This window comes from Bufo gargarizans, unplaced genomic scaffold (assembly GCF_014858855.1).
Source record: "Bufo gargarizans isolate SCDJY-AF-19 unplaced genomic scaffold, ASM1485885v1 original_scaffold_976_pilon, whole genome shotgun sequence".
Taxonomy (NCBI): domain Eukaryota; kingdom Metazoa; phylum Chordata; class Amphibia; order Anura; family Bufonidae; genus Bufo; species Bufo gargarizans.
Genome location: NW_025334779.1, coordinates 267,561 through 280,179, shown reverse-complemented (window position 1 = coordinate 280,179; position 12,619 = coordinate 267,561).

The following is a 12,619-nucleotide window of genomic DNA, read 5'->3' as shown; positions in this document are numbered from 1 at the left end:
TGGGTTGAGAACCGCTGTTCTAGGACAACAAAAGGTGTTAATGTCAGTACACCAGGTGATCTAGGAGACTGAAGTGGAAGTATTAATGCTGGTTACTCAGCTCTCCGGGCTCCAGTGTTATCCAGGCTGTAACTTCCTGTTTTCCTCCTTTCGCTGATCATAGAGACTAGGGCAAACTGTGCAGCTGTACCAGTATGGCTGCACAGTTCTCTCTATGGTCAGGAAGAACAATTCAGGAGTGTTCTGCCCAGTCACTACAAAGTCAGCATATGACAAAGCCTTAAGGTTCACCTTGCAAAGAGGCCTGGTCACAATTTTGACTGCTGTGACCCCCTATAGCTTTGTCACTAAACCCGTTTGGTAGTTTACTGGTTAGAGAAACCCTATCTAAGGATGTTCCATTAATAACTGCCCTCTGTTTTTCATTATTGAGCCATCTGTTAGGTAGATTTCATACACATCAGTGATTGTGAGCCAAAACCAGGTACAGTCCCGAAACACGGGCACAAATCTTTCCATTACACCTTATCTCTGTGTAGGCTTGGAATCTGGTTTTCGCTCACAATCACTGATGAAAATCACTGACCAAATACTGACCAAACACTGACTGCATGAAAGCATTCTTACTATCCTGCATCTTCTGGTAGTCTATGTGTCTGAAAATCTATGGCCACCATGAGGTGGGAGGCAATGTCCTTTGCACTAAGCCCATCTATACTTTTCCAAAGGGTTTTGAGGCAGAAAAATGCAACACAAAGCTGGAGCGTGTAAGATGATGAACATGATTTTTTTTGTTTGTTTTTTTGCAGACACCATGCATGATGCAAAGAAAATCTTTGATTTCAAATCACCTTACCTAATTACCTTTCGCTTTCATAAAAAAAAAATATATAAAAAAAATAAAATATGTAATCTTAGCAATACTCTCCTCCCTTTACTCCTGGAATCATTTCAAATAAACTTGCAGCAAATACACATCCTGTGCGTCTTATTTCTGATGTTTATAAAAAGCTGGGACCAAATACATGAAGGGTCTGTAGCTGGATTGGGGTGGTTCAACTGCAGCCCCCTCTGCACTTTGATTGACAGGGCCAAGCAGTGCAAATGTGATCACACCCGGCCCTGTCAATCAAAGTGCAGGGGTTCTGTAGTTGCAGAGTCAGCAGAGCCTCTAGGTGTAACGACAACGCCCCCGTTGCTCCTAGAGGCTCATTTGCATATAATAAAACATAATTTTTCTCAGTAATGCGAACACATAAGAACATGGGACCAACACAGATGCCTTCAGCTGCCAAGCGAAGCGCACATGTAACAGGTCAGCCGGTGTCATAGGTACAAATCTGAGGACAGATGTCCTTTAACATACAGATACTGTCATATTGTGACCAGCAGGGGGAGCTCTATGGGTCACAAAATAAAGTACACATAGGTATTTCTGCCTGCAGGGGGCGCACTTGCATTAGGCTGTTTATCTCTGGTATGTGCCTGTACATATAATATTTGGTTCTCGTATTTGATCTTCCGGTTCTTTAGAAACATTTTGGAAATGGAAGTGAAAGGAGAACAGGGACGCTCCTGTGGTTCAAAAGCGTGCAGGGAGCCGCCTGTTGTGGTGGCTATGACAACCGGGCGGAGCGTTGTCATGGGAACTTCCAGGCGTCTGAGCAGGGACTGTCAGTGATGTGTGTGCAGGAATCTGGGTGTAATGTCCTAGGACGTGACCCGGGAGCTGTGCAGTCATGTCAGTGTCTGAGGGCCCTCCACTATCTGTGGGGCCCAATCTCCACAGAGGAACAGCACCAAACGGCCAGACACACTGCCACACACCATCAGCTGTGGCAAGCGATCTTGTGCTCTTTTACTTCTCTCCTGATGAGTCTGTGGAGAAACACATTGAGCCCTGCATACAAATACATCATACACATTCTGAGCAGCATAAGAATAGATAAGCTTTAACAGTCACCTATTGTGAATGGTGGATCCCGTCTTATCTATACACAGAGGTGATATCATTACAGGCAGGTTTAGAATGACAGATAAGCAGATAACTGCCATAAAGTGTTCTGTACAGGCCAAGGAGTGGCGCCTATTATTAGGCTTAGAGGCCAGGGATGCAGGACTTTATGGTTTTTCTTTAAATATAGATATTGACATGGAGAATAAAAACTAATATCATCAAAAATTCTTTAACCGCTTTAAGTCCGCCCATAGGATATAAACGTCCTATGGGTGGACCTCTATTTCTGAAAGCACGTTTTAAAACGTCCTTTCAGAAATAGCAGCTGCACGCTAATCGTGCAGCTGCTGATCGGGTTGCCCGCTGTCAGTGACAGCAGGGCAACCCAGAGATAAGGCAGGGACAGTTCCCAGGTGTCCCTGCCTTCTAGATCGCTGCAGACACAGCGCTCACCGAGCGCTGTGTCTGCAGAGTAGGAAGCGCTGTGCGCTTCCTGTTCCGGCCCGGCGGTCATGTGACCGCCGGGACCGGAGCGTGCAGGAGCTGTGAGGTGTTACAGAGACCTCGATCAGCCCTGCTCTGAGGCTGTACAGCGCAGAATCACGCTGTACAGCCTCTCTGGGTGGTGCATTTCCATTGTAACTGGGGCTACTATGTCAGCCCCAGTTACAGGAGAAATCAACAGTGAAAAAAGAAAAGAAAAAGTGAAGCAAATGCCCCCCAGAGGTCTTGTATGACCTTATGGGGGACGAAAAGTGTAACAAAAAAAAAAAAAAAAAAAAGGGTTGAAAAAAATAAAATAAAAAAAAGTTTCACATGTAAAAAAAAAAGGTCCCCAAGTAAGGAATAAAAAAATAAAAAATAGAAAAAATAAAATAGACATATTTGGTATTGCCACGTCCGTAAAAACCAGCTCTATAAAAATATCACATGAGCTAACCCCTCGGGTGAACACCGTAAAAAAAAAAAAAAAAAAACTGTGTCAAAACAAGCAATTTTTGTCACCTTGCATCACAAAAGGTGCAAAACTAAGTGATCAAAAATGCGTATGTCCCACAAAATGGTACCAATAAAACCGTCACCTCATCCCGCAAAAAATGACCCCCTTTATAAGAAAATCTCTCAAAAAATAAAAAAACTATAGCTCTTAGAACATGGAGACACTAAAACATCATTTTTTGGTTTCAAAAATGCTATTATTGTGTTAATGTGAAACAAATAAAAAAAAGTATGCATATTAGGTATTGCCGCGTCCGTAAAAACCAGCTCTATAAAAATATCACATGAGTTAACCCCTCAGATGAACACCGTAAAAAAAAAAAAAAAAACTGTGTCAAAACAAGCAATTTTTGTCACCTTGCATCACAAAAGGTGCAACACCAAGTGATCAAAAACGCGTATGTCCCACAAAATGGTACCAATAAAACCGTCACCTCATCCCGCAAAAAATGAGCCCCTACATAAGAAAATCTCTCAAAAAATAAAAAAACTATAGCTATCAGAACATGGACACATTAAAACATAATTTTTTTGTTTCAAAAATGCTATTATTGTGTAAAACTTTAATAAATGAGAAAAAGTATACATATTAGGTATCGCCACGTCCGTAACAATCTGCTCTATAAAAATGTCACTTGACTGAACCCCTCAGGTGAACGCTGTAAAAATAAATAAATAGAAACTGTGCTAAAACAACCAATTTTTTGGTCACCTTGCCCCATAAAGTGTTATAATGAATGATCAAAAAATCATATGTACCCAAAAATAGTACTAATAAAACTGGCACCTTATCCCCTAATTTCCAAAATGGGGTCACTTCTTGGGAGTTTTACTGTAAGGGTGCATCAGGGGGCTTCAAATGGGACATGGCATCTAAAAACCATGTGGAGTTCCTTTTCTTCTGCGCCCTGCCGTGTGCCCATACAGCAGTTTACGACCACATGTGGGGTGTTTCTGTAAACCGCAGAATCTGGGTAATAAATATTGAGTTTTGTTTGGCTGTTAACCATCGATGTGTTAAAGAAAAAATTGGATTAAAATGGAAAATCTGCCCAAAAAGTGAAATTTTAAAATTTGATCTCCATTTTCCTTTAATTCTTGTGGAACGCATAAAGGGTTAACAAAGTTTGTAAAATCAGTTTTGAGTAACTTGAGGGGTGTAGTTTCTACAATGGGGTCATTTATGGGGGTATCCACTATGTAGGCCCCACAAAGTGACTTCAGACCTGAACTGGTCCTTATAAAGTGGGTTTTGGCGAATTTCTTCTAAACTTCTAAGCCTTCTAACGTCCTAAAAAAATAAAATGAAATTTCCAAAATGATGCCAACATAAAGTAGACATATGGGGAATGTTAAATAATAAATATTTTATGAGGTATCACTTTCTGTTTTAAAAGCAGAGAAATTGAAATTTAGAAAATTGCGAATTTTTCACATTTTTGGGTAAATTTGGGATGTTTTCATAAATAAAGGTGAAATATTTTGACTCAAATTTATGACGATCATGAAGTACAATGTGTCACGAGAAAACAATCTCTGAATGACTTGGATAAATAAAGGCGTTCCAAAGTTATTACCACATGAAGTGAGATATGTCAGTTTTGCAAAATTAGGCCTGGTCAGGAAGGGGGCAAATGGCCCAGATGGGAAGTGGTTAAAGGGGTTATCCCATGAAATCAGTGGCATAGCTATAAATGACTGGGCCCCACAGCAAATTTTTGAATGGGGCCCCTCTCCCCCAGTCCTTTCATGCTGCCCCCATTCCTGTGGCTAGTAAGGATCGCTTTCTCAGACCAGGCCCGACAGCTGTTCCATCCGTTTTCTATACTGTCACTGTATATAATTTCATTGTGTAATACTGTTGAGGGGGGCCTGACAAAATATTTTAGTCCTCCTCCTCCTGGATGGGCCCCTTTTGGGTCAGGGCCCCGAAGCAGCCGCTTCCCCTGCTTCCCCTATAGCTACGCCCCTGCGTGTCATCATATGGTACATGACAATCTCTTTCTAACAAAGCTAGAAGCAGCCCTGTACCTCATAGATCCAGAGATCTCCTCAATCATTGCTCTGCTAGATCAGGTCAAGGGGAGTGCCTTTACTGCTGCAACTCAGGGGGCGTGTCTCCTCTCTCCCTATCACAGCTCAGGGGGCGTGTCTCCGCTCTCCCTATCACAGCTCAGGGGGCGTGTCTCCGCTCTCCCTATCACAGCTCAGGAGGCAGTTGAAGAATGAAACTGAGCATGTGCGGCCATCTCAGTAAGCTGGACAGAGAAGTGAGAGAAAAAAAGAGCGGGTAGCGCTATACAGATACATTTCATTGAATAACTCAGTGGCTATGCAACATTTTTAATTACAGGCAATTACAAAAAAATATTCAGATCCAGTTGCTAGTTTGAAAACTCTAGAATATTTTTTTTTGTGGTAAACCCTCTTTAAAGGGAACCTGTCATGAACTTTATCCTGCCTTCACTCAGAGCATCATAAAGTAGTAACAGGCACGCTGATTTCAGAGGTATGTCACTCATGAGCTAAAAGTAAGTGGTTGCCAAGAATCCCTGCCAGATAGGGAGTCGCGCTTATAGGCAGTCATGCTAGGGATGAGCGAACCCGGACAGGAATGTTCAGGTTCGTACCGAACATTATAGTGTCCAGTCACCCGAACATGGATATTGCTGCAATAGTCCATGTTCATTGTTTGGATTTTAACCCTTTCGCTACCAGCGCCGTACATGAACGGCGCTGGTAGCGCTGTGCAAGCATGATGTCCACTCTCGCGTGCAGCAGGCGTCATGGCCAACAAGTCTCTGCTGTTTAAAATAGCAGAGACCTGCGGCTAATTACAAAAGTAATAAGCTTTATAAATAAATGCTTTAGATGCTGTGATCAAGTGAGATAACGGCACCTAAATGAGCAAAAACCCAGAAGCTCGCACTTCCGGGCTTAGTACTGAAGCACTGTGCGGCCATTCGGGACTTCAGTACATGTGCTGAATGCTATCAATCTCTATGAAGAGATACAGAGCATTATTGCTGCAATTTTTATTTTGGCCACCAGATGGCAGGCCAGGATAAGAAATGAGCAAAATGCTAACAAATTGTCAATTTTCATATCCCTGATAGGTCGACACGAAAAATGTAAAAACATTATTTATAAGGTCATTTATGAGCCTTAAAATGATGATTAAAAAATAAAATAAAATAAAAGTTTAAAAAATATATAAAAATAAAATAAATATAAACGTTTAAATCACCCCATGAGGTTTTTTTAACCCCTAAATGGCCATATTCTTTTGCATTCTTAAGAATGCTATTATTTTCCGATATAACCATGTTATAACGGAAAATAATAAAGTGAAGTTCAGATCCCCATTGACTTAAATGGGGTTCAAGTCAAGTTTGGGCCCCGAACTTTGACCTGAAGTTCGTCCGAACCCGGCGAACCCGAACTTCCACAGGTTCGCTCATCCCTAATTATTAACAAGTAAGCACTGTACACGCAGCCCAACTGTCTATAGTGAATATATATATATTTCAAGTGTTGCAAAAAAAGAAGAAAAAGAAACGTCGCATATTCAGGCTGCACATCCAATGATTAAAATCAATAGTTTATTGATAAACAAAAAGCCCAAAAAGTTAAAACATTGTATATAACATCATTGTGTTTGGATCAGAAAATAAGTCCAATGCACATACCCACCCAAAAATTATTTTACAGTTGATATTTTTTTTCTGATTCTTTGTATTTGAATGTAGATAAATCAGATTAGGGTCAAATCTGTCACAGGTGCCAACTGCATTATTCACAAAGTAAATTCTCAATAGCATTGCATTGAGTGTGCTTTGTAGAAAGCACAGTTCTATATAATCCAAATAATTAATAAATAAATGTCTGGAATGCGGAAGCAGTAGTAGACCACAGTTCCCCCTGGCTCCCAAAAGGCACAACATTATCATTGAGGAGAAAGAGGATGAAATTGTGGACTGGATGTCTCTCTCCTAGTCTCAGTCACACCAGGATGACGTGCCTTCTGAGTCTAACACCGAGCCAGGGGTTACAGTGGTCCTCCTGCTCCTCCTCCTTTCAGCCCCAGAGCAGCAGTGGCGTGCTCTCTGTCTCCTCCTAGTGGGGCCACTTTTTTCCCCTAAGAATTGCTGAAGCGTGCCAGGGCTAAGTCAAGCTGGGAGGGACAGCAGCACTGCCTTGTGCAAGCTCTGCAAGGAGAAAATTTGCATGAGCAAAAAGACATAAACATAAGCACCACATCTCTATGGAACCAAGTGAAGCGGCGTCACTACATCCCGTGGGCAAATCAAGGTGGCCACCAGCTACCGCAAGGAGACTTTGCAGCTTCTCTCGGTCTCCCTTGGGCCAGCCAGGCCGCATCTATGGACAGCACTAGGTCTTTCACATTGTCGTCATCACTTTGTGTTTCTCCAGCTCAGACCTCTACTTCTCCTACTCTGCTCCATCATCAGGCATCGATAATGGAATACATGGCAAAGAAACACGTTTACGCAGTTTTCTGATGCAGGACAGTATATGTCACAGGAACACACAGAATATGGACACTAGATTAGGCCCAGATTTTTTTAATTTGCCCTAAAGAAACTGTTTTCTGATGCAGGACAGTATATGTCACAGAAACACACAGAATATGGGCACTATTTTAGGCCCAGATTATTGGAATCTGCTGTACAGACACTGTTTTCTGATGTAGTTTATATTTATATTTTTCACTATATCTGGCCCTGAAAACCACACAATGTATTGAAGCGCAGATCACACAATTCACGGATTGCACCATTGACAGCAAAAATGTGGATAGATTATGGGGGGAAAAAATTGTGTTTTCTGTATAATAATTTTTTACCTATATTTGGCCCTGACAACAACACAATGTATTGAAGTGCAGATCACACAATTCACGGATTGCACCGTTGACAGCAAAAATGTAAATAGATTATGGGGAAAAAAATAGTGTTTTCTGTATTCTAATTTTTTCCCTATATCTGGCCCTGACAACTACACAACATATTGAAGCGCAGATCACACAACTCACTGATTGCACCGTTAACAGCAAAAATGTGGATAGATTATGGGGAAAAAAATTGTGTTTTCTGTATTTAACCTCTTAAGGACATAGGGCGTACAGGTACGCCCTTGTGCCCTGGTACTTAAGGACACAGGGCGTACATGTACGCCCTGTGTATTTCTGATCACTGCCGTGCGGCTGGCAGTGATCGGAACCCGGCGCCTGCTCAAATCATTGAGCAGGCACCTAGGCTAAATGCGCCGGGGGGTCCCGTGACCCCCCCCATGTCGGCGATCGCGGCAAACCGCAGGTCAATTCAGACCTGCGGTTTGCTGCGATTTCTGCAGTTTGTGATCCCCGCGGTCCCTGACCGCGGGGATCAGAAACTTTAGTATTCCTAAAATGCATCTGTATCCCTCCCCCCTGCACCCCTTAGTGATTTTTGCCGGGTGGGAGGTGCAGGGGGAGGGTTGCGGGCGGTGCGGGAGGCGGGATCGCGATCCCCCGCCCGCCTCCCATTGCGTAATCGTTGGCGTCTAGTGGGTATACCAGGGTGCCAGCACATTGCTGGCACCCTGGTATAAACGGCTGACATCGGTGATGCGATGTCAGCCGTTTAACCCTTTCCATACAGCGGTCCGTACGGACCGCTGTATGGAAAAGGTTAACAGCGCAGGGAGCTCCCTCCCTCTCCCATCGGGGGGCTGCTGTGCCTTTGCAGCCCCTCCGAATGGAGAGGGAGAGAGCTCCCAGGCAGCCCCCCAAGCCCCGTCCTTACCCTTCCCCGTCTGCGCAGTTCTGACCATAACTGAGCAGACGGGGAAGGTTCCCATGGCAACAGGACGCCTTCTCGGGCGTCCTGCTGTCCATGGTGCTGAACAGATCTGTGCTGAAAGGCATAGATCTGTTCAGACAAAGTGTAAAATACAGTACAGTACTATATATTGTACTGTACTGTATTATACAGACATCAGACCCACTGGATCTTCAAGAACCAAGTGGGTCTGGGTCAAAAAGAAAGTGAAAAAATGTGAAAATAAAGTAAAAATCCAAAAACACATTTATCACTGATTAAAAAAAATAAAAATGAAATTCCCTACACATGTTTGGTATCGCCGCGTCCGTAACGACCTGATCTATAAAACGGTCATGTTACTTTACCCAAACGGTGAACGCCATAAAAATAAAAAATTAAAAACTATGATGAAATTGAAATTTTGCCCACCTTACTTCCCCAAAAAGTTAATAAAAGTGATCAAAAAAGTTGTATGTACTCCAAAATTGTAACAATCAAACCGTCATCTCATCCCGCAAAAATCATACCCTACCCAAGATAATCGCCCCAAAACTGAAAAAACTATGGCTCTTAGACTATGGAAACACTAAAACATGATTTTTTTTTGTTTCAAAAATGAAATCATTGTGTAAAACTTACATAAATAAAAAAAAGTATACATATTGGGTATCGCCGCGTCCGTATCGACCGGCTCTATAAAAATATCACATGACCTAACCCCTCAGATGACCACCGTAAAACAAAAAAAAAAAAAACGGTGTAAAAAAAGCTATTTTTTGTCATCTTACTTCACAAAAAGTGTAACAGCAAGCGATCAAAAAGTCATATGCACCCCAAAATAGTGCCAATAAAACCGTAATCTCATCCCGCAAAAAATGAGACCCTACTTGAGATAATCGCCCAAAAACTAAAAAAAACTATGGCTCTTAGACTATGGAGACACTAAAACTTTTTTTTGTTTTAAAAATTAATTCATTGTGTAAAACTTACATAAATAAAAAAAATTGTATACATATTAGGTATCGCCGCGTCCGTGACAACCTGCTCTATAAAATTACCACATGATCTAACCTGTCAGATGAATGTTGTAAATAACAAAAAAAAAACGGTGCCAAAAAAGCTATTTCTTGTTACCTTGCCGCACAAAAAGTGTAATATAGAGCAACCAAAAATCATATGTACCCTAAACTAGTACCAACAAAACTGCCACCTTATCCCGTAGTTTCTAAAATGGGGTCACTTTTTTGGAGTTTCTACTCTAGGGGTGCATCAGGGGGGCTTCAAATGGGACATGGTGTCAATAAAACCAGTCCAGCAAAATCTGCCTTTCAAAAACCGTATGGCATTCCTTTCCTTCTGCGCCCTGTCGTGTGCCCGTACAGCAGTTTACGACCACATATGGGGTGTTTCTGTAAACTACAGAATCAGGGCCATAAATAATGAGTTTTGTTTGGCTGTTAACCCTTGCTTTGTAACTGGAAAAAAAATATTAAAATGGAAAATCTGCCAAAAAAGTGAAATTTTGAAATTGTATCTCTATTTTCCATTAAATCTTGTGCAACACCTAAAGGGTTAACAAACTTTGTAAAATCAGTTTTGAATACCTTGAGGGGTGTAGTTTCTTAGATGGGGTCACTTTTTTGGAGTTTCTACTCTAGGGGTGCATCAGGGGGGCTTCAAATGGGACATGGTGTCAAAAAAACTGTCCAGCAAAACCTGCCTTCCAAAAACCATACAGCGCACCTTTCACTCTACGCCCCGCTGTGTGCCCGTACAGTAGTTTACGGCCACATATGGGGTGTTTCTGTAAACGGCAGAGTCAGGGCAATAAAGATACAGTCTTGTTTGGCTGTTAACCCTTGCTTTGTTAGTGGAAAAAATGGGTTAAAATGGAAAATTAGGCAAAAAAATGAAATTCTCAAATTTCATCCCCATTTGCCAATAACTCTTGTGCAACACCTAAAGGGTTAGTGAAGTTAGTAAAATCAGTTTTGAATACCTTGAGGGGTGTAGTTTCTTAGATGGGGTCACTTTTATGGAGTTTCTACTCTAGGGGTGCATCAGGGGGCTTCAAATGGGACATGGAGTCAAAAAAACAGTCCAGCAAAACCTGTCTTCCAAAAACCATATGGCGCACCTTTCACTCTACGCCCCGCTGTGTGGCCGTACAGTAGTTTACGGCCACATATGGGGTGTTTCTGTAAACGGCAGAGTCAGGGCAATAAAGATACAGTCTTGTTTGGCTGTTAACCCTTGCTTTGTTAGTGGAAAAAATGGGTTAAAATGGAAAATTAGCCAAAAAAATGAAATTCTCAAATTTCATCCCCATTTGCCAATAACTCTTGTGCAACACCTAAAGGGTTAACAAAGTTTGTAAAATCAGTTTTGAATACCTTGAGGGGTGTAGTTTATAGAATGGGGTCATTTTTGGGTGGTTTCTATTATGTAAGCCTCGCAAAGTGACTTCAGAGCTGTAGTGGTCCCTAAAAATTGGGTTTTTGTAAATTTCTGAAAAATTTCAAGATTTGCTTCTAAACTTCTAAGCCTTGTAACATCCCCAAAAAATAAAATATCATTCCCAAAATAATTCAAACATGAAGTAGACATATGGGGAATGTAAAGGCATCACAATTTTTAGGGGTATTACTATGTATTACAGAAGTAGAGAAACTGAAACTTTGAAATTTGCAAATTTTTCCACATTTTTGTTAAATTAGGTATTTTTTGGTGCAAAAAAAAAATTTTTTTTAACTTCATTTTACCAGTGTCATGAAGTACAATATGTGACGAAAAAACAATCTCAGAACGGCCTGGATAAGTCAAAGAGTTTTAAAGTTATCAGCACTTATAGTGACACTGGTCAGATTTGCAAAAAATGGCCTGGTCCTAAGGTGTAAAAAGGCTGTGTCCTTAAGGGGTTAAACTTCTTCTCTATATCTGGCCCTTTGTGGTGTACGAGTGGCTGAAGTGCATACAAAGTTTCCTGGGGCCTCCTGATGCTGCTGCCACCTCCACACTATGTTACTTTGGTAATGAAGCAAATAATGCCCCTGACACTAATAGTGTAAACATAACGTCCCCCAAAAATAATTGTGGTAAGCTGATACTGTGCCAAGGTGCCGCCACAGTAATAGCTGCTCCCAAAAGTTCCACCAATAGGAATAATTCTCTGCTAGAGCACACATGGTAGTAATAATGCTCCTACAGTGCCCCCAACATGTCTCAACTGTGCCCCAGAAGTAATAATGCTACCATAGTCCCCATACTAGTAATCATATCCCCCATAGACCCCCAGTAGTAATGAAGCCCATCATAATGCCCCTCAAAAGTAATAATTCTCCTTATAATGTGACAGTGCAAAAAATACCCCCTTTTAATGCCCCCAGTTGAGCTAATGTCCCCATAGTGCCCCCATAATGTGCCAGTATAAAATACCACTATATAGTGCCCCCAGTAAATGCCCCCATAGTGCCCCTCTCCCCTTCTTCCTAGTACCCTACATAATGTACCAGTATAAAATGCCCCTATATATAGTGCCCCCAGTAGATGCCCTCAGTGTCGCCCATAATTTGCAAGTATAAAATACCCCTTCTTAGTGCCCTCCATAGATAAGCCCATAGTAATTCTCTCTCCACTTCCCCATAGTACCCACCATAATGTGCACCAGTATAAAATGCCCCTATACAGAGCCCCCCATATAAAATATCCCTTCTTTGTGGCCTCAGTAGAAGCCCCCATAGTGTTCCTCTCCCCCTTCCCCCATATAAAATACCCCTTCTTTGTGGCCTCAGTAAATGCCCCCATAATGCCCCCAATAATGTGCCAGTAAGAAGTGCCC